The following is a 27,397-nucleotide window of genomic DNA, read 5'->3' as shown; positions in this document are numbered from 1 at the left end:
TGGGTTGAGCTCCCTGTCACCGGTTTTAAAAGTTTTGGAAAATGGCGGGGAAAAAAATTGAGTGGGATGGGAAGCGCCACGAGTATTGGCGGTGCGCGTGGAAAGATTAAATGTGTTTTAGGAAGACGAAGCAAGCTGGTTAACCCGCTCTCAGTAGCGGGAATAAAATAAAATGAGCAGCTAAAACCTTGTAAATAATTAGATGCTACAAATACAATGCACGTGGAGATTAAAGGCTAAACAACATATGCTTGAAAAAGAGACACACACACACACACACCCCCCGCAAACCGGGTGTTCCTTCTTGAGAGGGCATCGCAAGATCTGCTTTGGTCAGCTGTCGATAGAGTTCGTGTCACGTACTTGAATTTCTCTGAGGAATTTGACTCCAGTGTGACCTGAGAATTAATTAAACAAAGGTGGTGGTGTATGGCAGCAAGGCAAAATTTAAGAATGAGCTTAGGAACAAATCGTGCATCCTGATCATTAGTTGGAAGATGTAAAGGAGTGGGCTAATTCCAACCATCTCCACTTATCAGTTCTTTGTTCGAATACTAGTACTGACTTAAATTATCCAAAAGAATATATATAACCTTTGCTGTTAAAGTTTACTGTTGGCAGACAGGCGAGGTGATCAGTGACACGGCTGTGGCCTGGTCTGACCTTCCTGGTTAAATGGTTCCGAGTGGGAGAAGGATCTTAGTATAATGGAAAAGACTGGGTCAAGTCTAGAAACGGTGATAGCTTCCTGCCGCACACACAGAGGTGGCAGAGAGTGACTTGCACGGTTTGGTTGCATCAGTGATGCAATTTGAACTTTGCTGTTGTGGGAAGAGTTGATTTGATTGTTGTGGGGTTTTTTTCTTTTGTTAAAGAGAATCACATTGGAGTGGTCATGTGTGTGCACGTGGTGTAGTTAAATAGGCCACTGGAACATAATCTCCAGTTATAGTAGCTCTCAAGTAAGATATGAAAATACTGGAGAGTTCAGAGGAGGCCACAAAAATGCTCTGGTTCTGGAAAACAAGCCATGTAACGGACTTAATGAACTCAGTTTATACAGGCACATCCAAGAGAAGAGGGTTAAGTGACTCAGACACTGTGGAAATCCATGCCTGTGGGAAAGTTATCCGATAGCTCAATATTTTCAGTCTTTCCAACAAAGACATAATGAGATCCCGTAACTGAAAGTCAAAGCTACACAAATTCTTTGAAATATGACACAGTTTCCCAGCAGTGATGGAGGTTAATTATAGAAATAGTTTACGGGAGAGGTTAAAGGCTTGCCATTATTTGGAGGTCTCAAGCTGAAACAATAACAATTTTGAAGATGGGCTTAAACCTGAAATCTTGGGCAACTTGCTGGTGCAAGGGTGCCCATGTGGTTTGGGGAAAATCGGGGAGATTATCAGTGAGTCACCTTCTGGCACTCTGTACTTCGTCTGCTTGGCTGCAGAAATAGCAGGAATTTTTTAATGTTGCTTAAAGGGCTGTAGTTCTGAATTAAGATAGTTTTAAGCAATGTTATGCTTTTGGATGAACCTCTGCTTCAAGGGGGAATTCCACATGCTGTTCTCACAGAGGAAAGTTAGATTAAAGTAGTGTTTCTTCCTCCACTGTTGTTTAAATCATCAGAGCCTGGCCACAGAGAGCAGACAAACAGGTGTGCTACACAAGTTCGGAGACTCCCCTCCCTCGTCTGCGACGTCTTCCCCACATGTTCACACTCCGATCCAGATTCGAGGTCAGGAAGGGATTTCCAGCAAAGTCTGATTTGCGAAAGCATCATATGAGTTTTTCACCCTCGGGAAGAGCATAGTTTTCAGGCTGGGACTTTCTACTGGCACTGTTTTTATCTCATCAGGTTCTTGTAAGGGGATTTTGGGATCTGTTTGTCTCAGTGTATTGTTTCAATAGGACAAGAGTGCTTTCAAGGTAGGTTTTATAAAAGGGTATTGGATGATAGCGTCAACTAGAGGATCAGTTGACTCACGCTGAAATTATGACTTGTTAATTAAAATAAATAAATAACTCTCCTTCTGCTTCCATGAATAGTGAAACTCTGCCTGTTACATAGCGTTGTGCGTTTTGGTGTGCTCTGAGGGCTCGATGACCCCCTGGTTTTCTACAGAAGCAGGCAGTGCCTGCCCGTGGCTGCCTGTCAGCTTTGTGGCACAAGCGTCACTCGCAGCCGTGACTTCTGCTTCCATGTTTTTTCTCACTGTATGCGCAAGCAATAGAGCAGGAATCATCAAACTTTAGCCTGTGGAGTAGAACCAGCAAAATACACATTCTGGAATGTAAATGATCCATCAGAAAACCTCTGTTTGGAGTTCTTAAGGCAATAATGCTGTCTGTTAGAAATCATAATGCTCACCTGCACAAAGTTTTGCTGGTGCTTACAGCTTAGCAGTTGCAGCAAACTTTTCTCAGCTCTCTTTGTTGGGGGAGTTGACCGTGCTACTCCTGCAAACACCCCAGACAAATGCGTGGAGCGCGGAGCACGCGCCGGCGTTCAGAAGGACTAAACCGCAACATTTCCAACTGTTCCTTTTCCAGTGACACACGTTGGTCCTTAACGTAAGCCATGGCAAAGCTGAAACAAGTGTAATTTCTGTTCTCCGAAGGCAGCTTGGAGAGAGGTAGAAGCGGGTGGTCTCTAAACACGCTCGGCATTGCGAGTTCTCTGTTCAGCTCTGCAGGAAGCTCCGTTACCTTATGGCTTGGGTCTTAACGCAGAGGTAGGTGTGTCCATTCACAGTCGGTAAGAGGCGCAGGTCTATGCATTTATACTCTTTGACAACCAAAGCAGTTGCACCTGTGGATAAGTAATTTGACCCAAACTTGCATTAAATAACTTGCTGATGTGTGAGGTGATGTAGCCTGAGGGGATGAGGGGGCACAGGCTGTCTCTGGGCTAACTAAGATACAGTTTGACCGAGGCGTTCTGTTGGAATTATGAGTGTTCTTCTCCTGAACCAAGTTTTAATAATTTAATTCAAAAGCTAATTACTGAGCTTGTGTAGTGTGCCAGTGCCTTTAAAATATTTTCTTTTGTAACTCTCTGAGGATGCTCGGTGCTATGAGAGTCTCCGCAGGCAGCTCCCCTTTGTAGTCACGTGCATTGGAGGACGGGATGGCCATAGAGGAGCCAAGTAGTGTGTGAGAGGAATAGAGTTACCTTAACGGAAATAGGAGATACACTAAGTGCTGAACATCTTGCTGTTTCATGTTTTCATCTTTTAATTGAATTAATGTGCAATAAACTAATATGGTGTAGGAAAAACTATGGTAGATGTCTGTGATAAAAGTCTGAAAAGTTCTTGTGGGGAAAAATGAAAGAGGGGAGTAGTGTGTGTGCGTGGGATAAGGGAGGGCCAAAGAGAAACTCCAGTTAGATTTCTGTCAGAAGAGAAGTTTGGAAAGCTGTTTTACCAGAGGATAAAAGTCTTGTTTCTTTTGTGAATCCACATGAAGGTGTGGTGTTGCAGTGTGACCAAATGGCATTACCTTGTGCCTGGAAGGTGAGAGTCTTGTCCAGCTGTTTGAGATCAGGAGCAGGGTGTCCGTTCCCAGTTGCGTTAACTGCCTGCTGGGTGATTTGAGGCAGATAATGCTTTATGGTCTACAGATAAAAATGGAGCAAGAAAACCCTGCTTACCTAATTAATAACTTCTTTTGTCTCAACTTTGCCATTTGCTTGGGATGATGCTTTGGGCATAGTCTTTTGAATCACAGAATCATACAATCGTTGAGGTTGGAAAAGACCCTTAAGATCATCAAGTCCAACCGTTAACCCAGCACTGCCAAGGCCACCCCTAAACCATGTCCCTGAGCACCACATCTCCCCGGCTTTTAAATACCCCCAGGGATGGGGACTCCACCACTGCCCTGGGCAGCCTGGGCCAGGGCCTGACAACCAGTGCTTTGTGTTGGCTCTAAGTAGAAACAGAGCTGTCTGAGGCTTGAGGGAATGGCTATTGTTAAAGAAATTTCTTATCTAAGAAAAAAAATTCCTACGTTACTAATTCTTACAGAATAATCCTCTTTGCAGTGTCTTCTGCAAGAAATAAGTGGGCCAATGAAGCTAAAGAAAAGTTAAGTGTTTTGGAATCTGGTCAGATCAGAAGCAACTAAAAATCCTTCAACTTCTGTCCAAACACCTATAAAACATGAGAGTCCTGTTCCTTCTCTGACTAATGCATTCCAGTGGCACAAAGCTGTGTGTTACCTGCACTTAAAGTTGCAACGCTGTGAATCTGGAAGGAGAAGGAAATTGCTAATGAAGAAAAAGTAGACATAAATAATGGAAGAATTAAACAAAGGAAATAAAGTTCTAATTTATGTTGTATAAGCATTTAAACAGCAGCAGCACTAGAACCAATTTTGAAATTAATATATAAGGAGTGGTTAGCGGTGGTATCCTGATACAGAGCTGGGAGCCGCTGTTCCTGCAGGCCTTACCTGCCACTGCTAGTGACGGTAGCGACCAAAATAAAAAATAGCGTCAAAGTCTCTTTTTTATGTCACAGTACAGAAGCCAGATTCTCTGCTCAGTGCTTCAGTATTAACCATTACTGAGTCTGTTCGTGAAAGCAGAGCTGCGGATTTATATCAGTGTAGGAGAGATCTGACTCCTGTGCATTTTACTAAGCTTAGCATTACAGTGGTTTTTGTTATATGTTACCAAGCCAGAGCAGAAGAGCCTCCAGCTCTAAATGTATTTCATGCATTTAAATAAATTCCTCTTTATTACATCTCCAGCTCTGCCAAGAACATGGTCGCACTTTACGTTATGTTTAAATGTGTGGCTACTGTCATTTTAGACTGTTCTTTTCTGATTAAAACAATGCTGTTTTTTCCTGTTTTATGGCTAGCTATACTCATACAATGCGATTTATTCTTGGCTGTTGCTCATCTTGCCTTCAAAAAGCAGAATACTTTACAATACACGGGGTTACCCTTACAGCGACGCACGTAACTGTGCGGTTCAGTTACTAATTTCAGAGGGTTTTCTGCTCTTACATCTTTCCGCGTTTTTTGTTCTGTGCTGAAACTTTCTGCTGTACGATTCAAAAGGCACTTTAAGATCATTTTTGATTTCCATGCAAATTCCTTAAGCCTTGTTTGGGTTACATGCTCATGAAAGAAAAGTCTCTTTTTCAAAACATCCAGTCTGTCTGTCCACTGCTGATCTTTTTAATGTCAAATTCTGCCTGAACCTCCTCAAGGAATAAGCTGTTATGTCGGGGAAAAAGCTGCCTGGAAGACAGCAGCGCTGTGAGGAATGTTTGAAAATGCGTGAGGGAGCACAGGAGGAACTGCTTGGGAAATGATCGCTGTATAAAACTGCTCCGTGTGGGTTTTCTTAGATGATACAATTGCCTGTAAATTTTTGGAAAATATTCCTTGGGGACTAAAATCTCCCACTGTTACAAACTAAAGGAAAATGGGTTTGGCTTTTTGAGAAGAGGAGTGCAATTTTGCTTTACAGGATAAATAACTGCTGTTTCAGGCTGTGCGAAGCAGGTTTTTAGTAGCCACGTAGTTGAAAGCGTTGTTTGGTTTTTGCTTTGTAAGCCGTGGTTGCCACTGGGCCATTCCGATGGATGGGAGTGGAGGTTTCCTGATGATGTTCTGTTTGTTAAAGCGGATACCCTGCGTGGATTAGGACGATGGTTCTCTGAATGTTTTGTATCATTGGGATGGTGTTCTTGGTGGTCTTTTGTGACTCTTAGCCACATGATCTTAACATTACAGTAAAGATGTTTAGCAAGAAGTAAAAGTATTGGCAGGTACGTAAGGCTCCGGTTCAAGAAAACATTAGATGCCTGCCAATCTGTCCTTCCAAGGTAGCACTTAACGAGATGCCTAAGTTAGGATTGCTTCAGTGGAGCTCAGGTGTTGTGTGGGTCAGTGTACAAAAAGCTCGGGACAGTAACAGGCCTGTTTGCTTCCTTGCAGCTCTGTGGCGGCAGCGGAATTCCCCCAGCCTCACTCAGCAGGTTACACCTTCACCGTCCTCCTTCAGGGGTGAGTTTGCTGTGGCTCTGAGCCTGTTCAAAGGCATTTGGCAGGCTGGGGGCAGACTCTGCGTTTGGGGGCAAACTCCACATTTGGCAGGATGGAGGCAAACTCCACATTTGGGGGCAGACTCCACATTTGGCAGGATGGAGGCGAGCTCCACATTTGGCAGGTTGGGGGCAGCACAGCTTAAGGAGTTCCTGCCCTTTCTAATCTCTGTCTTGTCTGAGCTTAGAAAAGGATCATTTCCAACTTTGATTACTTTGTTGACCTCTCCCACCTTATGCTGATAGCTTGGGTGTTTGGGGGACAACTGAGAGGGGTGCCTTGGTGCAGGACGGAGTGGGAGGGAGAGCGCGGCGATTGCATAGGCTGCTGTGCCTGTTCTGATCCCCCCCGAGAAGCTGTGCCCTCCTTGCACGTTTATAAGTAGGTCTTTAAGTGGAACGGCCCTATTCTGACAATTTGAGATTATTAAAAGTAATTTCTGTTCTGAGGATCAGTATCAGCTTTGCTGTGTGGAGTTTGTTTCTGAAAGTAATACAAACAGCTTTTGTTTGCAGGATGTTTTATTAGTTTACGTAGGTAGGTGAAAGGGAACTTGACAATGAACCAAGTACCAGTTGTACACACTTGTAGCAAATTCGGTTTCATCACTGCAGTTTGTGTGACCACTCTTAGATGAAGACGTCCTTTCAAATATTTCAGATGAAGACGTCCTTTCAAAGCAATATTTTATGGTAGAGCAGTGTATTAGGGAATAGATTTATGAGGATTCCATTTTGATTTGTGAACTCCATTCATGATCTTCCCTTATTTTTGTAAAGATTGATTTAACGACATCCTATGTTGAAAAGTTACCCAGCAGTTCCTTACAGATAAAGTAGATTATGTAGAACCCAGTTTATCTTCAAAAGTTGTACTGGGTTAACTGCCCTGGGACCCCATCTGATTTGGTGTCCTGTCTTCTCTCAGAATGGGAGAACTGGGATCTTTCTCTTTCGTACTGCTGCCTACTGAGATATTTGCCCACGAGGGCTTGCCTAATACAAGGGAATATAAAATGTCTGTGCAGGAGCAGCCACCAGTTAGTGTATATCCTCTGGTTTCCCCTTTTGGTCAAATGGAAACAAAGCTTGGTGTTTAATGAGAAATTTCTGGAAAGCCTGATTTTGGGTTTTTCTCGTCTCCCTGGGGTGTGTTCTGAACTGCAGCTGCAGCTTCGTTAGAGGGCACTCTTGAATAATGTCAGGCAGCTTTCACCACGTACGCTTCAGAGAAAAGGCCTGATGCAAGTGTAATTTGCCGCCCCAGTATGAAGCTGGAGATGGATTACCCTGTATGCTTCGCTATCTTATGATGCAAGGCGAGATTGACTATGCTGTGGGCTGATTTAACGCTTGTGCTGTATATGGAACATAGCAACAATCTATTAGATAACTCACTATAGTTTTCCAACTGTGGATTAATTAATTTAAATAACTTGCTTTTCTCACGGCCTTTACCCTAAATGCCTTGTTCCTAAATGTATGTCCATTTTAGAACTTTTTTTGTATTGTTGCTATCATCTTAAAAAAAAAAATCCTTTAGAAACAATAAGTTGCTTCAGAAACTCTTGGGTTTTAATTCTGGCCCTTACCTCAGTTCTTTCTGTGCCTTTGACGAATAGCTTGTCGTGTCTTCTTTCTCTTTCCTTCTGTAATAAAGAGGATAATGATTTTTACCTTGGGAGAATTAATCAATGTATATAAATGTGCTTTGAAATCTGAAGTGGTTTAGGATTTTTAAAAAATATAATTAAAATATTGAACAAAGCAGGAGTCAGGGAAGTCAAATTTAAGACCATGATTATTGCTCAGCTGCTTTGGTGCTTCTTCTGTTTTGGCAAGATTATAGAGCCAGACAATTTGCATAACTTGTGTCTTTTCTTGATGTTTTTAGTTTTTTGTCCAAGGAGAAGCATTCTTTATATGCAGGAGTCAGATTGTCTGTAAACGTAAACATAATCTTAGCTTTGTCCAAAACATACCTTGTTTTGCTTTTAAAAAAGCATACCAAACCGGTGTAACTTGAAACGTTTTTCTGAGCCATTAGCACTGAATCATACCCACACTGGATAGGCTTGGCAAAGCTGCAGTGCACGTTTCCTATGCTGGAACCGTGCCTACATAGCATAAACCTCAGCTTTAATATATTGCTTTACTTAGCCTCTGAATTCCCGCTTCTGTGTTAGCGTTGCTGCTAGTAGCTGAGTTCTGCGTAGCTGCTCGTTGGTGGTGCTCGTGTGCGCCTCTCGAAGATGAGAGGCGAGGCATTGCCTGGGGATCTGATTTGAGTACGGTCACAGAATAGGGCAGTAACAGCTATGAGCAGAAACCAGTTGACTGGCTGACTGACCACCTCTTTACTGGGAAGTATTCCTTCCAGCTGGGACTGGCATGTCTCTTTTACCAGGCGTTTAGCTTTACTCAGCGGTGACAGCTTTATCCTCTGTGGGTTGAAGATGGTAGACATTGACAACCTGAGAGTTTGTCAGAGCAGATTCTGTGCTAGAGCCAGACGATAGTACTTTGCTTGGTATCCCAAAGAACTGCGTAGTGCTTCCATGAACTCTAATGGCTGTGAGCCTCCACTTCTCCAAAATTAAAGCAGACTGATTAGAAAAAGTACTTGTCAGGCCATCTTTCCTTTCCTAGTTTTTAATCTCCTCTCGCGCCTTCCCTTTCTTTCCCACCAATATGGCTCCTTGTTAGCTTTTTTGGCAGAGTGCTTGCCTGGAGTAAGGCAGGAAAGCCGAGGTGTTCCTTCTCAGGAGTCCTTCACGTCTGTCCCAGCCAGAGGGTACGTGAGGAAGCAGCAGAAGCTAAGCTGAGACATGGTACCGCGTGGATGGCTGCGGATGTATGGAAAGAAGCACCGTGGGGAGGCTCCTGCAGGCTCCAAGGCTGGACGGGAACAAGGCGAGCAGCTCTTACAGAAGGGTCTTGGCTAGGTGGCCTTGCGAAAGAGCTGTGGGGCTGAAGGCAGGCACATCACTCGTGTGCTTCCCATCTCCCACCACCTCTCACGGCAGGGTGGCAACAGCAGCTCCTCGGGGCAAAGGCTGGGTCAGGGAGGGCGAGCAGCCCAGGCCTGGCCCCGCGGCCGTTGTGTGGCTCCTGGCTTGTTTTGGGGAGCTGGGAAGAGGGCAGCAGGCGAGGCAGGGACGGCGTCCGTGAGAGCGGGCAGGCTCGCAGGGACGGCGTCCGTGTGACCGCATCAGCTGTAGTTTCTGAGGAAACTTTTAGTTGCCTGACTGGCAAATCGAATTTAAGGTGAAATGGAATAAATAAGGACTTCTGTGCTAGAAAAAAACAGTTACTGAGGCTAAAGCATTTTAATCTGTGGGACTGGGGATTGTATTTTTAATGCTTTTGAAGAGCTCAACTTTTGTGATTTCTGTAAATGATATTGGGAATGACATTTTGAAAGGCAGAGGCTTCAGCCAAAATCTTCGCCCCCTCAGTGTTATACTCTGCCCCATATGTAGATGCCCTCTCATGTGTTTTACCGCACATACAGTTTGGGTGTTCTAAAAAATAATAGTAACCCAGCAGCCAGTGACATCCACAGAACGTGCTGAAGAGGAGCTCCAGCGTGCTTGTATGAAATACTTTCTTCCAGCATTGAATAGCATCTCCTACAAATATTTTCTTACAGAACATTTGTGTGGAACCGAAAGTTTATTTTTATGACGACTTGTGTTTTGGTCTTTGTCATTCTTTGAAGACTAGCTGGAGTTGTGTGGTGACGCGTTTGCATGGGTTAGCCAGTGCCATCTTCATGGCTTGATACATTAAATGTAGTTAGATGCTAGTGTCATCTTTACATTAGCTCTGAAATCAGCTCCAGGTACCATCTGATTTCTATTAAAAAAGACGGTTGCAATCAGTGTTGTACTTAAAATGTTCTGCCAAGTTCTCCTTATTTTTTGCTGTGCATCAGCAGCGGCTTGTCTTTTTGGGATCTGGAGACCAAATGCGTGTTTCTGGGCAGGATTTTGAGGATGGCGTTGGGACCGTGGTTTCCTCAGCACCTCCCTGCTGTTAGCCTACCTCAAGATTTACATTCTGATATGGCAGGTTGTTGTCTTGGTCTCAGAAGACATTGTGGGACAAACTGCTGTCTGATACGGGTAGGTAGCAACAACTGGAGAGTGTTTCCTGCTTAAATAGGAGTGAAAAAGCCGCTACTAATAGAATTTAAGGGAAGAAGTAGAACATGTGTTTCTAGAAACCCAGGAGAGGAGCATAATGGGGGAAAGCATAAATTTAGGCGAGTCTTCTGCCTAATGTAATAATGTAAATGGAGAAAGCAACTTTTCTTTCTTTCTTTTTTTTTTTTTTTTTTTCTTCAGCAGGAGCAGTTTAGCTACGAGCCCAGCGGTGCCGGCTGGCTGACTTGTCATAGGTTTAAGTGCCAAAAAGTAAATATTTTTAAGCAAAGCAAATGCAGAACTTTGGGGATATACTTAAAACACAAAAGAAAGCAAAAAGGAACAAAACTGAAGAAACCCTTTTGTGTACAGCGTCCAGAGCAATTTTAGAATGCTCTTGTTTCATGCCTAAATAAATCGTTCTTTCAGTCAAAGAGAAATCTTTTCTCTTGATTTATTACACCAATTTAGATATAAGCCCTCTGTGCAGGACTGTCAGTTTAATAGAACAGCTTGCTTTCTCCTTTCGGATTTAATCCACATGTTGTTGTATCAACAGAGCCTTTGTCTCTGCTCAGTTATGAGTTATCCTTTTTTAATAAAAAGAAAAAAAAAGTGAAAACACATGTTTTTTTAACAGCCCTACTACAAAAAAGCGTAGGATGACATAGGGAGAGGTGACCATCAAATAGTGACTCTGATTTGTGGGTAACTTCAAAGTGGTGCTGCAAATGAAAGAGTGAAAAATGGGCCTTTCCCCTCTCCCCAGCACGGTGACTGCGGAAAGCCCATCAGTGACGGGAGGAGGCAGCATTATCTTTAGCCAGGATTTCCGAGGTTTTTTTCCCCCAGCTTGTGCAGTGATGCTAAACATGCTCTTTTTAGTTAACTCTAACTTCCTTCCTTTTTTTTTAAAGGGGGACTTATCCAGAGGTGTATGTAATTCCCATTTCCTTCCTTCCTGCCTCCCTCCCCTGCAGAGAAGGATTTCTTTCTTGGACCCCTTCTGTTTTCCAAATGGAGAGGAATTGCTCTCAGGAAACTCATGAATTTGGTATTATTTCTATACTTGGTTTTGTGAGAAAACATTTATTTGAGTATTAATGCTTATTTGATACCTACATGAGGGTTCAGAAGTGCACGTTGGAGCTGCTCGACAAAGCAGGTCACTGCACTGTTTGATTATAACATCTGTTTGGACCTTGTCATACAACTAACTCCTGTAGCATCATGAATTAGTGCTGAAGATTTACTTCAGTACATCCTGCACTGGCAGCTTGGCAGGCTGAATGCAGCCAAAGGCACAACGGTTGCACTATCTATGTCTTCGGTGCTAGCCTCGTTTCTTCTAGCTTGTGTTAGACTCCTGATGGCCATCACGGTCTCTCTTAATTCTCTTTCAGATGTTGGCCCAGCAGATCCCACCTCAAGTGTCGTTATAAGTATTTGCAGTGGTGCGATTTTAAAAGAAGCTAATAATAACGTGTCTTCAACCAGAAAAAAATTTGTCTGGCGTTTAAAAGATGTGGCATGATCCTATTCTACTTCTCGAGGTTATAGAAGAGCGTAAGAAAAGATCCACCTTAGAGGCTTTAGTAGCCAGGGATGGGAAAAAGCAGGTTGTATCCTTGCCGCCTGAGGCGGAGAGCAGGCCTGGCAGCCATACTGTAGCTCTGAGGAAGGAGATCCCTTGGTCCACCGAGTTCTTGAAAAAAGAACTGAAGATCCTTGGCAGTGTGTGTGCGGACGCTAGGAGCTGGCAGCATCTCTTTGTGTGAGTTAAACTGGTCAGGGGGCAGGTAAGCCAGGCAGCGGTTACAGCCTGTGCTAAAAGCAGCAGGCTGTTCATGTTTAAGGCAGCTTAGATACTATCAAATTCTCTGAATGTTAACTCCGCAAGTGTTTCTTGCACAAGAAGAGAAAAATCCACCCTTTGAAGGTGGCTGTGGAATGCAGGCTGGCGGGGCTGGGTGGTGTCTGTTTTCCTGCAGACCGGCCTTCTGTCACTGCCTGTGCTTTGCTTATGAGGGCTGAGCGTACCTTTCCCACCTAAGATAAAACATGGATCTTGGGAGGATTACGCTTTCCAAGCTCTCTCAGACAGTCTCCTGCCCTCAAGGCTGCATTCTACCACGTTAAGTTCTCCGAACCTTGGTACTAATGGATATTTAGATCAGGTTTGTTTCCTTTTCAGTTTATCACTGTTCTTAATGGCAGCTAGCCATTATTACTTCTCAAAACAGCTTAGAACTTGAATCTTTCCAGAGCAGTGGTACATGAAAGGGGTATTCGGCTAGCAAGAACGATTTCTTTATACGTGAATTTTGCACGGCATTGTACTGTGCTGTGCTTTCATCTAAAATGTCCTTGGGCAACCTCATCCAGCTTTGAAGTTGGCCATCCTTTGAGCAGCCGACTGGATTGGAAACCTCCAGAGGTCCCTCCCAAACTAACTTACTCTGTGATTCTGTTTTCTAGTAGAGTTCTGGCAAAGATGCTTCTTTTGGCTTCGTTTATATCTCCATGCTCAACAGCTTTCATCATGTTCCCATCATAAGCAGTTCTTTAAACTGAAGTGATGTGTAAACATCAGGAACAGTTTCTGAAGTGTAACATGAGTTTCCTTCCTTCGTAGTTTAGACTGTTTTTTATGCTGCCATATTCAGATGATATGAAAAATCAATTTTCTTTTATTGCTATTTATTAAGAGAGAATAACTTTTTTTTTTGTCCTCAGACACAAATGTTTTACCATGGGGCAATACAAAGAATACTTTTGTAAAAGCTAATGCGTCTTGTTCTTAGGTCAGCTTTGTTCCTTTGCACTCTTTCTTTGTTGGGAAGCTGCAGAAGAAGGAAAGACAAAGAGAAAAGAGCCTAGTTGTTATTTGGGATTTATAAGACTATATTGTTACTGCATTTTGAGTGGGTGTTGCATTTTTGAGTTAGAAAGGGAAGTTAAGAAGAAGATACTATTTTTATGGATATTGGTACCTGTTATTCAAACACTTTAGCTCATACTTAACTTTATGCTGTACAGTATTTTGCTTAAAATTTAAGCAGTTGCTTAAGCACTTTGAATTGTAATGAACTTAATAATGTGTCTTAGTAATTCAGAAACTGTACGCTTGACAAGGGAACGCTGACAGTTTGTTGGCTTGCTTGGATTTACAATTTTATTCTGAGGGCAGAACAGGATGGTGGGGCAATTAGATGGAGTTACATATACCAAATGTATAATTTATCACATATGTACTCAAAACTGAAGTTGACTAATCTTGTAGTTCATGCTTGCTGTATGTTCAGACTTTAACCTCTCTGTTTAGATTGCCAACGTGGTGCCAATTAGTGGGACTGTGATGTGGACGCTAAGGAATATAACTCACTTCACATGGGTTACCAAACAGCTAGCAGATGTTAAGCTAATGGTTCTTGGCTACTACCAGCCTGACTTGGATTTCAACCCAGAGGTGAAAGAATTTATTTCTCTCCCATTACCATTTCCCTTGGGCCATATTGTCCCGAGCATCGAGAATTCCTTCAGCTTACTCTGGAAGATGATGTAAACATTTCCCCTCCCCTTTAAACCTGTTCTCACGGTGTCCTGTGTGTTCCTTTATTTTTATGTTAATTTGCCTTCTTTGGTATTTGTTATTCTACTGGTAGGCTTTATGATAAATGGTAAATGAAAATGTAAACACTTAAAACATACAACTGAAATTCTTAACAGGAGAGGTCTGTGCTGAGCGCGGTGCGGTTCATGGACCGTCCCTGCAGCTACATCTCAGAGGTGTGACAGAAAGTCTGTCCTAGGATTACTGTTACTGCTTGGAGTAACAAAGGCCGTAGGAAGCGGTGGGTCTGGCTTGCCTGGGACCCTGCCTTTCTTTGTTCTCATTGCTGGATATTGTGCTCTCAAACCCTGTAAAAAGTGTAACTGCAAGGCCTATAGTTTTCTTCTCGGGATGAGTCAGTGCTGAATAACTAACTGGCAAATTCTGCAGCTTCCTTGGTGTGACTTAGAGCAGTAGGTAGTAGGTGTTACTCAAGACAGTTTAAAATATGGTGTGAAATAGTGTAATAACTGGAAAACTTTCATCACTTCATTTTCTGTGCTCTTTCAAGTGCTAGGTATGATAAGGTCTATATAACCATAGCAGCTTCAGGAACAGAGGTAGGGTAACGGAGGGCTCAGCTGAATGAACAATAACACTTAAATACTTGCTGATGCCTAAATCCTGTTTCATAACTCACTGTGTAGTCATCCGATATGTTTAACCAGTGTGTGTGATATAAGGGCTAATGCTTTCTGTTCTCTCTGGTAACTTTGTCTTTCCTTCTTCAAGGACTTAGCCTTTGACCTAAAAATGTTGTCTGTAACATGGCCAGCATTCAGGTTTTCAGCTATTTCCTTACCTTGTTCAGTTAATACTGTGATAAAAGGCAGTAGTATTAGCATAACAGACGTTTGAAAAACACAAATCATACTTAATGACAAGTATTCAGTCATAGTTTATTTTCTTACTGACGTGCTATTTTGGGGTGTCAAACTTGATCAGCATCGACATGAACACCAACAGGAGGAGCTGGTGACGGTTAAGTAACTGTCATAGTTATTTTTCAGTGAGCAATGAAAATAAAGCGCTGGCAAGGTCCTGTCATTTGTTGCTTTTCTTCGAGGTTCTAAAGCAAATGTTTCATTCAGTGAGGCGTTTGATCCTGAGCTTCCAAAGAGAGCAATTATTTTTAATTTCTTGAGACAAGCAGAAATGTTTCTGTCCTGTGGATTCATCTTTCTTGATGTTTATGTATTTACTAAGGACAACATAACAGAAGTAATGCAAACAGGTATTCTGTATGTAGATGATGAATAATAGCTCAATACTAATTGCCTTTCTTGAAGAGTAATTAATAACTTTCACATTTTCTGTAGAATGAACAGGGAAAACTCAACTTGATAAACTGAGGAAGGAGCTGAACTATCTGCTTTTCAAGAGTGGCAGGTTATCGAGTGTCAGGTGTTGGGTGGTAGGAAACGAAATCCAACACCAGTTTTGTAACTACATTTGCTCTTCTCTTTCTCAGTATCGAAGTATGTCATTCAGAGCAGTAGATGCAGCCTTTCTCCAGTGATTTCACTGGCTTTCCTCCCCTCTAGACTTCCATGTAGCTCTGTATGATAAATTACTCTTCTTTGGCTTTTTTTCCTTTTAAGAGACTTAAGAAGCGCTGATGATCAGATCCGTTCTCATGTACATTTTAGTGTGTAGGTTCAGGGACACATTGAAATTATAATAAACATGGAAAAATTTCAAAGTACATTGTCGTGTTCATATAAGTTTCTCAAATCTATACAAGTTAACCCCAAAATCAAGAGAGCAGAAGATTTCCCTCCTTCCCCTGGGGCTGCTGGCTTAATTAGCGTAGGTGTTGTCTCTCGTCTGTAATGACTACTAGAAAATAGGCTTGCTGGTTCCTTTTTCCTATCATACATATCTGTAGTCCTTTTTTGTTGGCAAATCATAGCAGAAAACTTTAGAAGTCCAGAAGAAACTAAAATGCTTGATGCAAGAATTTTTTAGATAATTGTTCAAGCAACACTTCCCAGCTCTTCTTGAACATAGCTGTTTTGGTTTATCACTGAAACTCATACCCACCACGTTCACTTTGTCACTGAAAACTTTCGTCACATGACAGACAGTTTTTCCCCTTAGATTAGCATTGACATAACGTGAAAAAAGAAGAAAACTGGACCAAATGTGTATGTATTTCTAGACAGACTCTGAAATCTTAAGCAGTAAGGTGGATGACTTAGGAAGTTTGGGTTTTGTGTGAGACTGTTGAATAGGGCTACAAGAAAGTCAATGGAAGGAAAATATCCATTGGAATACCCTCATACCGAGTTACAGGTTACATAAAAATGACAGTGGCTCAAACCCGTGGGGGAATAGTGTGGTGTCTGAAAGCTAAATGTCAAATCAGGAAAATAACTGTATTAATAACAGAATCCTTAAGATTAGAAATTCTTGGAACGTGTAGATAGGAATAAGTATAGAATAATACAGAGTATGTAGCTTTAAAGTAGGAAACCCAATGGGAGAAAACTGGCACCCCACTCCTCTTAGGCATGAAGAATGACACTTGTGGGAAACATCTGGTCAGGGAATCCAGAGAGAGGGAGATACGTTTGACTTTCTCCTGGGAATTGTGCAGAACTTGGTACAAAATTTTACTGCCAGTGGCCCTCCGTAAGTGTGAACACAAGTGTACTTACAGATCCTAGCAGAAGTAATCCAAGCCGAAACCTTCGGTGAAGTGATACTTGCTTTCAAAAGGGAAAGTACATCGGAATGAGAAAGCGTGCTAAAAAGAAACGGAAAGGAGCAGCGAAAAGGGTGAAGTGTTTGTAGGTAGTGTGAAGATGATTTGAAGGCACTGTACTGCAGAGCAAATGCCTCGGCCCTATCAAAAGCTGGTTGAGAGAGAGCAAAGTTATGATGTGGAACAGCAGGGAAGAAAGGCTGTAGAGTCAGAGGCACCCTTCCAAAAGCTGAAGTCATGGCCAAGTGAGGAAGACAGAAAAGAACAAACACTTTGAAACGCCAAAAACTTAGAGGAACAGCTTTCAGAAAGTATAAAACGTAACAGTTGGGAAGAAGCAGCTTGTCTAAAAGTTTGCAAAAAGCCTTGAAGACTAGGGTGTGAAAGAATCGCTTGCAGAAGGTGGAGCGGAAAGGAACAAATGAGTTTCTGAGGCATCCTCGCTCCTCGCGGTTTCTTTACCAGAAGCCATCTCAAACCCAGCTATTAATGGAGGAATTTAAGAACGCAGTGAGCGATAACTGGCTGCAGGGACCAGGACGAGATTCAAGGGAGAAACTGTTGAATTATTAACGCTTGTGTGCAACCCTTCAATTAAAACCTCCTCAACCCTGGTAGAGAATAGATAGGGCTGATACAATGCCAACTTACAAAAAGGTTTCAGGGAGCTTGGGGAACAGCAGGCAGAAATCTGGCTTTGTATTGTGCAGCGTCATCAAAAGAATAATATAGATTAGAATTATTTGCCACATGATTTTATATGAACACGGAGGAGTCAAGATGTCTTTTGTAAAAGGAAGTTGCACTTGATGAATCTTCAAGGACTTGAAAGGCTCAGCGGACATCTGGATGAGGGTGGTCCAGTGCGTATGGTATCCTCAGATTTTCAAGCAGCTTCTGACATGGTTCTTTGCCACAGCTTTGTAAGGCAAGTGATCTTTCTGGGGATAAGAAAGAATGGTCTTTAGTAAACCGGTGACTGGTTAAAAGGTGAGAAAACATGAAGCAGTAATCGTCCTTACGGTGGAGGGTGATTACCATTAGAGTGCCCAGGAGTCCTGTGCTGTTTAACGCTCTCACAAATGATCTGAGGAAGGCAATGGATAGAGAAATAACAATGAGTGATTTAGATGCATTTTGGCATAGTCAACTCTAAAGCTGCAAAAGTACCTACTTTATGGTCCTGTGTGATTCGAAAATAAACTAGCAGGTTAAACTCGGTGTCAGTAAATGTAGAGTAACGTGAGAAAATGGAGTTATCTCTGTTTACAGCTATGGCTAAACGAGGTACTGCCTCCCCCAGTAACAGATTACGGAAGAGCTTGCAAATAAGGAACGTCTGGGCCTGAAGAAAAGATGCCTGAGCGGGACAGAAGAGAAGCAATAATTCCCCATTTCTCTTTCATTCCCTAACAAAAAGTAGGTACATCAAATGGCAGTAGGAAGTTCAAAATAAACAAAAATAAATACTTCTTTGCATGATGAATACAATGTGGCAGCTGTTGCAACAAGACTCTGGTGCTGAGAGTTTGCATGAAAGCGGTTGGATATATTCTTGGAAGAAAGATCTATAAAGTCTGTTTCATACCAGTGCAAAAGACCTGGCACGTGGAAATCTTAAGCTACAAGTTGTTGCAGGCTTGGGGAATGTGTTGGGGAATACAGCTGCTCCTTAGGCATTGCCCACTGACCACTGCCCGAGACACGGTACGGGCTGGATGAAGATGTGATCTTACTTGGTAAGGCTCATCTTTGGTGCCTTATTCTCTTTAGCTGTATTTTGCTATTTCTGTACTTGTCTGTTCCAGCTACTCCCTCCTCTCTCAGATGATCCTCCTACAAAATAAATGAAGTTTGTTTTTTATGAAAGCACACTTTTTTGTCTTTCTCTTTGTTGTTTTTTTTTGTGTAGTACATTGAGTTGTCGTGTGTGTAACTTAAGTTTATTGTGTTTGTCTACAGACTTCTTGGACAGAAAATGGAGCTGCTGCTTAAGCATTTCCATATGTGTTCAGCTATATTGTTCAGCTATATTCTTCACCTAATGTAACTTGTAAAAATAAACATCTTTAAAGTGTTATTTTTATGTGTTGATAAAGAGTTGATGGAACTAGAAAATGTTCCAGACCAGTGTCCCTACTGTGGATCAGGAGAAGGCTGTGTCCTGTCCAGCTAGTTTTTAAGCAACCTACAGCTTCATCTCTCTGAATTTGATGGCCAATTAGTTGATCCCTCCAGGAGACTTAGTTGAATACAATCCTCCTGACATTTGAACACAGCAGAATACTTGAGCGTTAGCAAGTTTTCCATTTATAAGTGAGTTGTTTGTTAGAAGTGGAGAGAACAATCCAAGCTCTGCCAAGTACATGCTAGGCCTGCAGCCCTGCTGGCCTCAGACATAACATGTTGTCAATTTTGTTTTTATTTAGGGCAGATTTGCAAAGCTGGTGTGTTGATAGAGACAGAAGAGAGTGTGTGATATGTCCCATCTGTGTAAACTCAATTTTCTATATGCTGTTTTGCACAGATGGTATGCTTTTGTATGGGTTTTTTTTTTGTTTCACACTTCAAGCTGAAGAAGCCAGGTTTGAGGAGATGTGCTATATTAATTTAATCCCTTGTAAACTCAAGATAGCTTGTTGGTGAAGGGGTAGGTGGCAGGAAAGAGTGGTCACCTCTGCCTTCTGTATCAGCCCATGTCTCCCCACCTTTTCCCATTCAGCAGGTAAAACTCTCTCTCCGCTTTGGATTCCATCGGTCCAACTCCATGGAGTTGAACCACTTATCGCTGTAGGAGGAAGTTAATAGGAGTCCTGCCATGGAGAATGTTATCTCCTTGCCTTCTGCCTGAAAAGATGCTTATACGGGAATGAAAATTGTGGCAGTTTCTCTAATACTGTCTGCTTTCTAGTTCCCATCTTTTCCGTCACCGGTAGAAGTGAATGAAATAGGAAAGTGGAGTGAGGTATGAAGAGCCCAGTATTGAGGCAAGGTCTGTAGCCTTTATATACAAGAAGAAACTAGTTCTAGGCTCCTGCAGGGTGTGGGAGGAAACTTGTGACGCTCTAGGAGCCTGCTGATCGTTCCTGGCTAAAATTGGCCAACATCTCCTTAATGTGGCTGTGAGAAGTACAGAAAGCAGAACGGAGGCCAGGCTTTCTGATGCTGAGGCATGGGGATGCTCTGGAAGTACATCACGGTCTGTGACGATGCACGGTCACCCTGTGGTAGTGTGTCACGATCACGCGTGACTTTGTCGAAGTTGAATTCAAAGAGGTGAAACCAGAAGACAATCATCCAAATGAGAACTTGGATGAGAATTCAAATCTTGTTTGCAGCGTATTATTTTTGAGGGAAGCTGCACAGAGTGCTTGATAGAATCAGATATGCTTAGGAGTAAGGGAATCTGGGTGGCTTTGAAGAGTGTCCTCAGAGGAGATATTAAAGCACAGTTTATTGGGAATGGGATGAGAACATTGGGTGAAGAGGCAATGCTGTTGTGCCAGGGCTGCAGGAGGTAAGCTCAGGTTCTGCAAAAGAGTTGCTGGTCCAGATGCTTCTTTGTGCGAAAGAGGGAGGGAGTTGGATAACGTGTGCTTTGCCATCCCTTGGCTGAGGCTGACTTACAGCTGAAAATGGAGAACCTGTTAGTCGATCACCAACGAGAGCAGGGGGGCAGGAGGAGCAAGGATTTAGGTTCACTGCCCTGGCCTGTGTTCAGTCTTTGTGAAAATAAGAGTGCAGCTACGCTCTGTGATAGCCACTGTGTTACCTTCCAGACATCGTTCCGTGGTCAGTGTCTAATCGTACATTTAGGCATTTTGGCACATGCTGTAGAACTTGGATGAAGGAGATCTCCTTTGCAGTAGTTAGTCTCTTGTGACAGCAATAGCTAAGGTTGTAAAAGAGATTCTGGGGTTTTTCTTGTGTTTACCAACTGAATGATTTTTTTACCCTCCTGTAAATTCTCAGACTTCTCTTTGCTTCTAGAAATACTGTCATGCAAATCCTTTTATCTTGTCTACAGTGTTTAACACGTAAGTCGGTACCTGCATCTCTTGGATATACCTCCAAGAAAATAGCAGAAATTGAAAACTGCTCTTGGAAAGCACCATGGAAGAAATTATTGCTTCTGGTGAGCTTAGAAAGTTTTGACCTTTACCAAATATAGGGACTTTAAGACTGGAAATGATGATTAGAGCAATAGTTTCCTCTCTTGTATGACTTGATCTACCGCTGTTTGCATTTTAATGTCTTTAGAACGGTATCTAGTCTTTGTATACAGACTTCCTTTACTGCTTCAGGATTATTTTTGAAAGGCAGAATTCTTGCTGAATCACAGTATCCCTTTGAAAGTGTCTCCTGTGACCTCTTTTTCCACTGGTGTGTCTAATAGGCATTTCTGATACTAATGTAGAATCCTTATTAAACTACTTTTCTTTTTTGTTTTCCTCCAGGGTTCTTTGATTTGTCAAGAGCAATTTGCTTTTTATTCCTGTCTTCCCATATGTTGTCAGTCCCAGTTTGGTGTGATTTGCAAATTTAATAATCATCTCTTGGTTTTCAAATCAGGTTTTTTTGACTCAAGCAGTAGCTGTGAGTGATAGGCAATCTCAGCAATCCCCACGCAGTTTCCTTGCCAGCTTGTGGCCTTGTTACCTCCCGTCTCTTTTTCTTCCCTCTTCCAGTGCTTGTTCATAGCCTTATTTGCAGTTTCCCAGAACTGTAACTGGAAGGCAAGCTCCTTAGGCGTGGGGCGTGCTACGTTTAGGACTCTTAAAGAAATTTAAGTTTGACCTTCTAGCCATTCCTTACTGAGCATTTGCAAATGAGGGTTTTTCTGTGGCTCTCAACTTGGCCTGATTTGGGGAGATTTTAATGAGAGTGGCAAAACCACATCCAGGTATGGAAAACATACGTGTCTCAGAACTGGAGGAAATGCTTATGAAGGAATTTTCTCTAGTTATTCAGTCTGCAATTTCCATCAAGGAAATATCCACCTAGATAAAGTTTTGTTTAATTACAAGCAATTTCAAATCAGAAGTGCGTTACAGTCCTATTGTTGGGGTTCTGTAAGTCCGGTTTAGAATGATTTATGACTTTTCTAGAATTGAAAATACCTTGAAATCAACTAGTTGTGTGCGTAGACTACATTCACATTTTTCATTATTAGCCTTCTGCTGGTTTTTTTGTGGGTTTTTTTTTGTGGTTTTGTTTTTTTGAAAGTCTCTTTTGGGTCCTATTTTAAATGACACCTCCCTCCTGGGTGTTTCATGCCGGGAGAACCGCAGTGCCTGCGGGCTACTCCGGTGAGTTCAGTGGTGCTCTGAAACCTGCTTATCCTTCCTTCCATTGTCCAGAGCGAGACCAGACATGGTATTTTTGGCTGAAATGAGGTGAGAAGACTCCTAACCTCTCTGTCTCTGAGAGGGACTGAATGCAGACATCTGCTGTAGCTCTGTACCCTGCAGAGCTAGGAACCCCAGGATTTGTGTAGTCAGTGAAGAGAAGTTTCTAGGGCGTGAGTCAGATTATCCTAAGATGAATGATCTCCTAGAAGTGCCTCTTTTGACAACAGGACTAGCTGTAGGAGACATGGGAGACATAGATGTCTTAAGAGTGCTGAAACAGAAATTGCAACCAGTATCTCATATGAGAGAACTAGAGGAGAAAACAAGGTAACATACCCTGCCAGAATAGGAGCCTGCCTAAAACCGAACAGATGTATTCAAATGTTGCTATTGAGTAATCAACGTGAAATTGCTTTCAGGAGCAAAATTCTTGAGAGCGCTTTACCCTTTTCTTGTTTGTGTTTGTATTGGTTCCCATTTCCTATATCGTTGTCAAAGCACTTGTCAATGAGCTGTTCAGCTTTAACTGTGGACAAGCCAAACTCTGCCATATGTATAAAGATATTTGCCAGAACCCCCCCCAGGCAGAATGGTGTGCAAAGCAAAATATGCTCATTTTTCTTCTGCTGTCTCCCATCTGTGCTCACACCAAAGTCCCCAGGGATACGGTAGTGTAATCCTGTCCAGCAGGAGCCAGACAAGGTCCCTGGGGACTCTGCTGCCCGGAGGAAGGGGTGGAAGATTGTGGAGTACAACAGGAGGCTGCAAATGTGGTGATTACAATCTGTTTCAGTTGACTAAGCCAAAATTTTGATGAAACTGAGCAATAAATACATATACTGGATCTGTTGACATGAGCCCAGTGTGTTTTTTGAGCTGAAGGAGACATCCTTCCCTGGTCACCGGTGGATGTCTCCGTGTGACTTTCAAGAACTGAACATACCCGTCTTGTGAAAATGATGGCTCAAGTTCTCTGTGTTAGTGAAGCTGAGATCTGAAAAGCGTTTTCTTGTGGGTTTTGGACCCATCTCTGCCAAAGGTAACGGAATAAGGAAGCATACACTGGCGATCATAAAGCTTAATTTATACTTGCTGATCCTCTTATTGCCAGAAAGAAGCTGGCGGGCATCCCGAGTGCCATTGAACCGTCTGTAGAAGGAAACTATATTTCATTCTTGTGGAAGAGGGATATATTCTGTTTTCTGTTAGCCTGTCCTGCTTCTTCATGTTACCAGGAAATGTTTGTGGTGGTCATAAGCATTCATAAAATGCAGTCGTTGATTATGGAGAACTCATAAATATTTAAAAATTTAAAGGAATCTGAAGAATAAAAAAATGGGAGTAGTACAGAGTTCCTCTTTCCTTGGTCTCTGAATAAGAAAATTGTTGCACGTTTTCCTAAGTCTTCCCGACTCCATCTTGCCTTCTGGAGATGCATCCAGCTATACCAGTGCAACAACACTAAATCTCCTGAATCATTCCAGTACTTAATGATTATGATATGGAGTAAATGTAGGATGGAAATAAGGTGCCTTTTTCACATATCCACTTCTGTTGAACAGAGAGAAAGGAAAACATGTTGCTTCAGTGAACTTTTACTTTTTAATGCAGAATACAATCTAGATTTGAGCCTGACCTAACACTGCCCCTATGCTTGTGCTTAGTTTCAAGTACTTCTTAACTTCAAACTTTAAAAGTAAATTTTACAGATAGATGTGATGTGCTTTGCTGGGAGTTTGAGGAGGATATTAGGAACAACGGGGCATGGAAATTGTTTAAAGTGTTTGTTTGACTTGCCTTTTTCACTCAGTGACAGTTGCACAGGCAATACTTGAAAGCTACTTTGTCTGTTTAATACAGTCCAGTTTTCCCAGTCTGCTGAAAAGGAGACCAGAATCCTCCTTTCTTAACTCCGTGTTGCTGAAGATTAAGTACATTCTCAGAATAAGGGCTGTCTGTAGTTTCTTATTCACCCGGGCTTGGAAATGTTTATGCCTTGCTACTCAGCATTGCTGGGCGCAGCACGCGGATGCGAGCGCAGCCTTGCCGCTGTTAACTGCAGGGTGCGTCGGAAGCAAACCTGCTTATCTCATGGCCCACCCCACTGCCCCTTCCCTGGAGAGCCCTTGACCAAATAGCTGAGGGAGGTTAAAAGGATATCGTTCCCCAAAGTCCTTTCCAGGCACATGCTCTCATTGTTCTTATAATTGGAAAGGATTTAAATGACAATCCATGCTGGTGGCATACTCGCAGCTCTCCTGTTCATTTGATATTTACTACCTCCTTCAGAAAGAGCAGCATTAAATTTAGAGGAATGCACACCATTATGTTTCTCCGTACTCAAGGCTGAGGGCTTCTTTTCCATCGTTTTGGGCAATAGGTTACAAATAATGATAAAAAGGTGTACAGGGTCTCGGCAGATTTATTTAAGTGAAGCCTTACTTTCTTTTCTGCCTTTGAGCAGATGACCTAGGGAAGTTTATTGGTAGATGTTACAATAAATGCCTGGTGACTCTAGTATCTTATTGATAACAGAATTTAGCCCATTGTCTCCCTAACTACTACTGAAATTAATGTAAAGGAGAGTGAGGTCTGAAATCTCTTCCAGCCTCCACCAGAACTCAGCATTCATCTCTCGGAGTCCTTTGGAGGTACCACCGATACATGTGGTGAGCCACGTGCCCGGGGTACTGGCAATGCTTGTGCTGACCAGGGCTTTTGAGAATGGTCCCTGTTCAAATTCTGCTTAATCACAGAAGTGGATTAAGTTGGTATGTTTGTGTCCAGTTATATTTCTGGAAGCATAAGAACAAAATAAATTGCTATAGTTTTTCAGCTGATATAATGGCCAAAAGAAAATAAACTTCCGCAAAGTCTTATATTCATAAAATCTAATCTTTCAGTATTCGTGAAAGATCTATCGATCAAAACTTTGTTCCTGTGAAAAATGGATCAAATATAGAAGCCTGTCCATTCTCAACATTTAACTCTGTATTTTTTTCCTTATTCTCAGATGCTTTTCAGCTGTTGTGACAAATCTGTGGGATGGTGTTAGGTTTTGATACTGAGGATCCAATCTGCTGCACACTTTATATAGTTGATTATTAGTGAAATAAAGAACAGGAGCAGGGAGGGATTGAGAACAATCTCTTCTAATACTAGAGTTGTGGAGCTTCAATGTAACAGTGGAAGGGTTCGGATCAAACATAAGGAGATACTTTTTCATGCGACATAGATGAGTTATGGAAGGTTTTGATGCAGGGTGGTATGAGTGCTAAAGCTCTTGTGAATTCAAGAAACAACTGAACAAATTAGTGGAAAAAAAATTCCGTCAAAGTCTTTACAAGCACCACCTCCCTCTCTGCCTCAGATCCCCCGTGCAGCAGATCTCTAGAAGCTGGAAGAGTGTCAGGGAAGTATCGCTTCACACCTGCTTCATTTTAATAATATTCCCTCCGCATCTGCTGTTGTCCGCCTTTGGAGACAGGACGTTGGCTAGATGATCCTTGGGTCCGATTGTGCTCCAGTGTTTGGAAGGCAGCAAATGCAATTCTGTCCCATGAATCGTCTTCAAGGTCCATCTATGCAGTAACCCAGCCAGGAGCTGGCAGAAGGGATAGGTAACTTTTGGGAGCATTATAGAAAACAATGAGATGACAAAAAAGTAAAGACATGACAAAAGGACCTGGGGGTGTTGGTTGACAGCTGCCTGAACATGAGCCAGCAGTGTGTCCAGGTGGCCAAGAGGGCCAGTGGCATCCTGGCCTGTATCAGGAATAGTGTGGCCAGCAGGAGCAGGGAGGTGATGGTCCCCCTGTATTCAGCACTGGTGAGGCCGCCCCTCGAATGCTGTTCTCAGCGTTGAGCCCCTCACCCCACGAAGGCCATGGAGGGGCTGGAGCGTGGCCAGAGCAGGGCAGCGAGGCTGGGGCAGGGGCTGGAGCCCAAGGCTGGGGAGGAGCGGCTGGGGGAGCTGGGGGGGCTCAGCCTGGAGAAGAGGAGGCTGAGGGGAGCCCTCATCGCTCTCTGCAACTGCCTGAAAGGAGGCTGGAGCCGGGGGGGTCGGTCTCTTCTCCCCAGGAACAAGCAATGGGACGAGAGGGAACGGCCTCAAGCTGCGCCAGGGCAGGTTTGGGTTGGATATTAGGAAAAACTTCTTCACCGAAAGGGTGGTCAAGCATTGGCACAGGCTACCCACGGCAGTGGTTGAGTCTCCATCCCTGGAGGTATTTAAAGGACGGATAGACGTGGACATGGTATAGTGATGGACGTGGCAGTGATAGGTTAACGGTTGGATTCGATGATCTTAAGGGTCTTTTCCAACTTAATGATTCTGTGATTCTAAAACACAGATCAAAGGGAGCCTTAAGCATTATGTCTAGGCAAGAAGATGGTCTTACTAACCAAAGTGTTAAATATTCAGTAAAATACTAGCGCAGGCTTATGTGAACCATTGGCCTAAAGAAGAGGGCCTCATTATATATGGTACCGGTGTAAAGCTGTCCTAGAATGCTTACAGCAGCTTGGGGTAATGAGATGTGCTTTGTATCTTTGAGTCCTGTTTTAACACGACAGCTGTGCATCAGGCCTCTGGCCTGACAGCCAGCTTAACCAGCTCTGTTATTTTCTGGTGCTTCACTGAGGTGCCAATAAAGTCAACATGTAAAGGTGCCCCATGGGGGGACAATTCATTCTTACAAGAGGGGAAGGATATTTTAATCGGATAGCGTGTGTTTACAGTGGGCTAGTCCCTTGATTAAACAGTCTATCTGTTTGCTAAGCTCCTGTTTATTTGGATGTTGTCGCCAACCCCTATTTGTCAACCGGTGAAAGGGAAGCTCTGGCTTTTGGCTTTTCCCACAGCTGCATCTGAAACAGCTGCTCTGATTTGGAAGTGCAAATGGTAGGCACACAGAGCAGGTACACAGAGACCTGATCGGATGCCGATAGGTGCCAAAACCGTTTCTGTGCTTGTTAGGGTTGTGGGAACCCTCCCCAGGGAAAAGCTGCTGCCACTTCTGCTGCGCTTCAGTGAACTGGAAAGGAGGCGGTAAATACAGAAAAGCAGTTTGGCCAACCAGCCATTTTCAGTGTTTCCATTGCTGCCGTCTGTCCTTGGAAAAGAGTCGCTTCTCCCCATATGTGTCTTCAAATGTTCTGTTCCTCTGGCTTTTTTTTCTCTTAATCAAGTTCAGACCTCTTGTTTTCCCCAAAAGCTTTATTCTGTGTCTCAGTTTTCTGCTCCTCAGTATCCCTGGTGAATTCTGCCTTACAAAATCTGTGGACATAAATTGACCCATCGTTAATACAAAAATAAAATAACAATGGAGAGGCACTCCCAGATCCCTTTCAGTCTTTGGTGTGGTCTGTCTTAAGACCATACCCATGCTAGTGAGGGACTTGGGGCTTGTGTGGGGCAGTACTTAATGGTAACACCACAGATCCAGTGGTGAGGTCATGGTCTTCTCTTCACAGAAATCGGATCTGGAAATTGTCTTGCTAACACG

The 27,397-nt window shown here is 42.9% G+C and overlaps 1 protein-coding gene across 23 annotated transcripts in view; it reads left to right on the top strand.

Moving 5' to 3' along the window:
• Window positions 1–27,397, top strand: part of EXD3 (exonuclease 3'-5' domain containing 3) — a 301,259-nt gene that overhangs the window by 794 nt on the left and 273,068 nt on the right. For 21 of the 23 annotated variants that reach the window (XR_015703805.1, XR_015703804.1, XR_015703803.1 and 18 more), the window contains exon 2: window positions 5,965–6,033. The exons of 1 other annotated variant lie outside the window; for it this stretch is intronic. The gene's annotated coding sequence lies outside the window, so the exon portion shown is untranslated. Of the gene's footprint in view, window positions 1–2,559; window positions 2,742–5,964; window positions 6,034–27,397 lie in introns of all 23 variants that reach the window. One more of the 23 variants, XM_087753494.1, reaches the window with a different exon arrangement.

Source organism: Nipponia nippon, unplaced genomic scaffold (assembly GCF_047370975.1).
Source record: "Nipponia nippon isolate SJK-2023a ecotype South Korea unplaced genomic scaffold, ASM4737097v1 scaffold_16, whole genome shotgun sequence".
In the NCBI taxonomy this organism is placed as follows: Eukaryota; Metazoa; Chordata; class Aves; order Pelecaniformes; family Threskiornithidae; genus Nipponia; species Nipponia nippon.
Note: the sequence above shows the minus strand (reverse complement) of the source record. Positions and strands in the feature narration are given on the sequence as shown.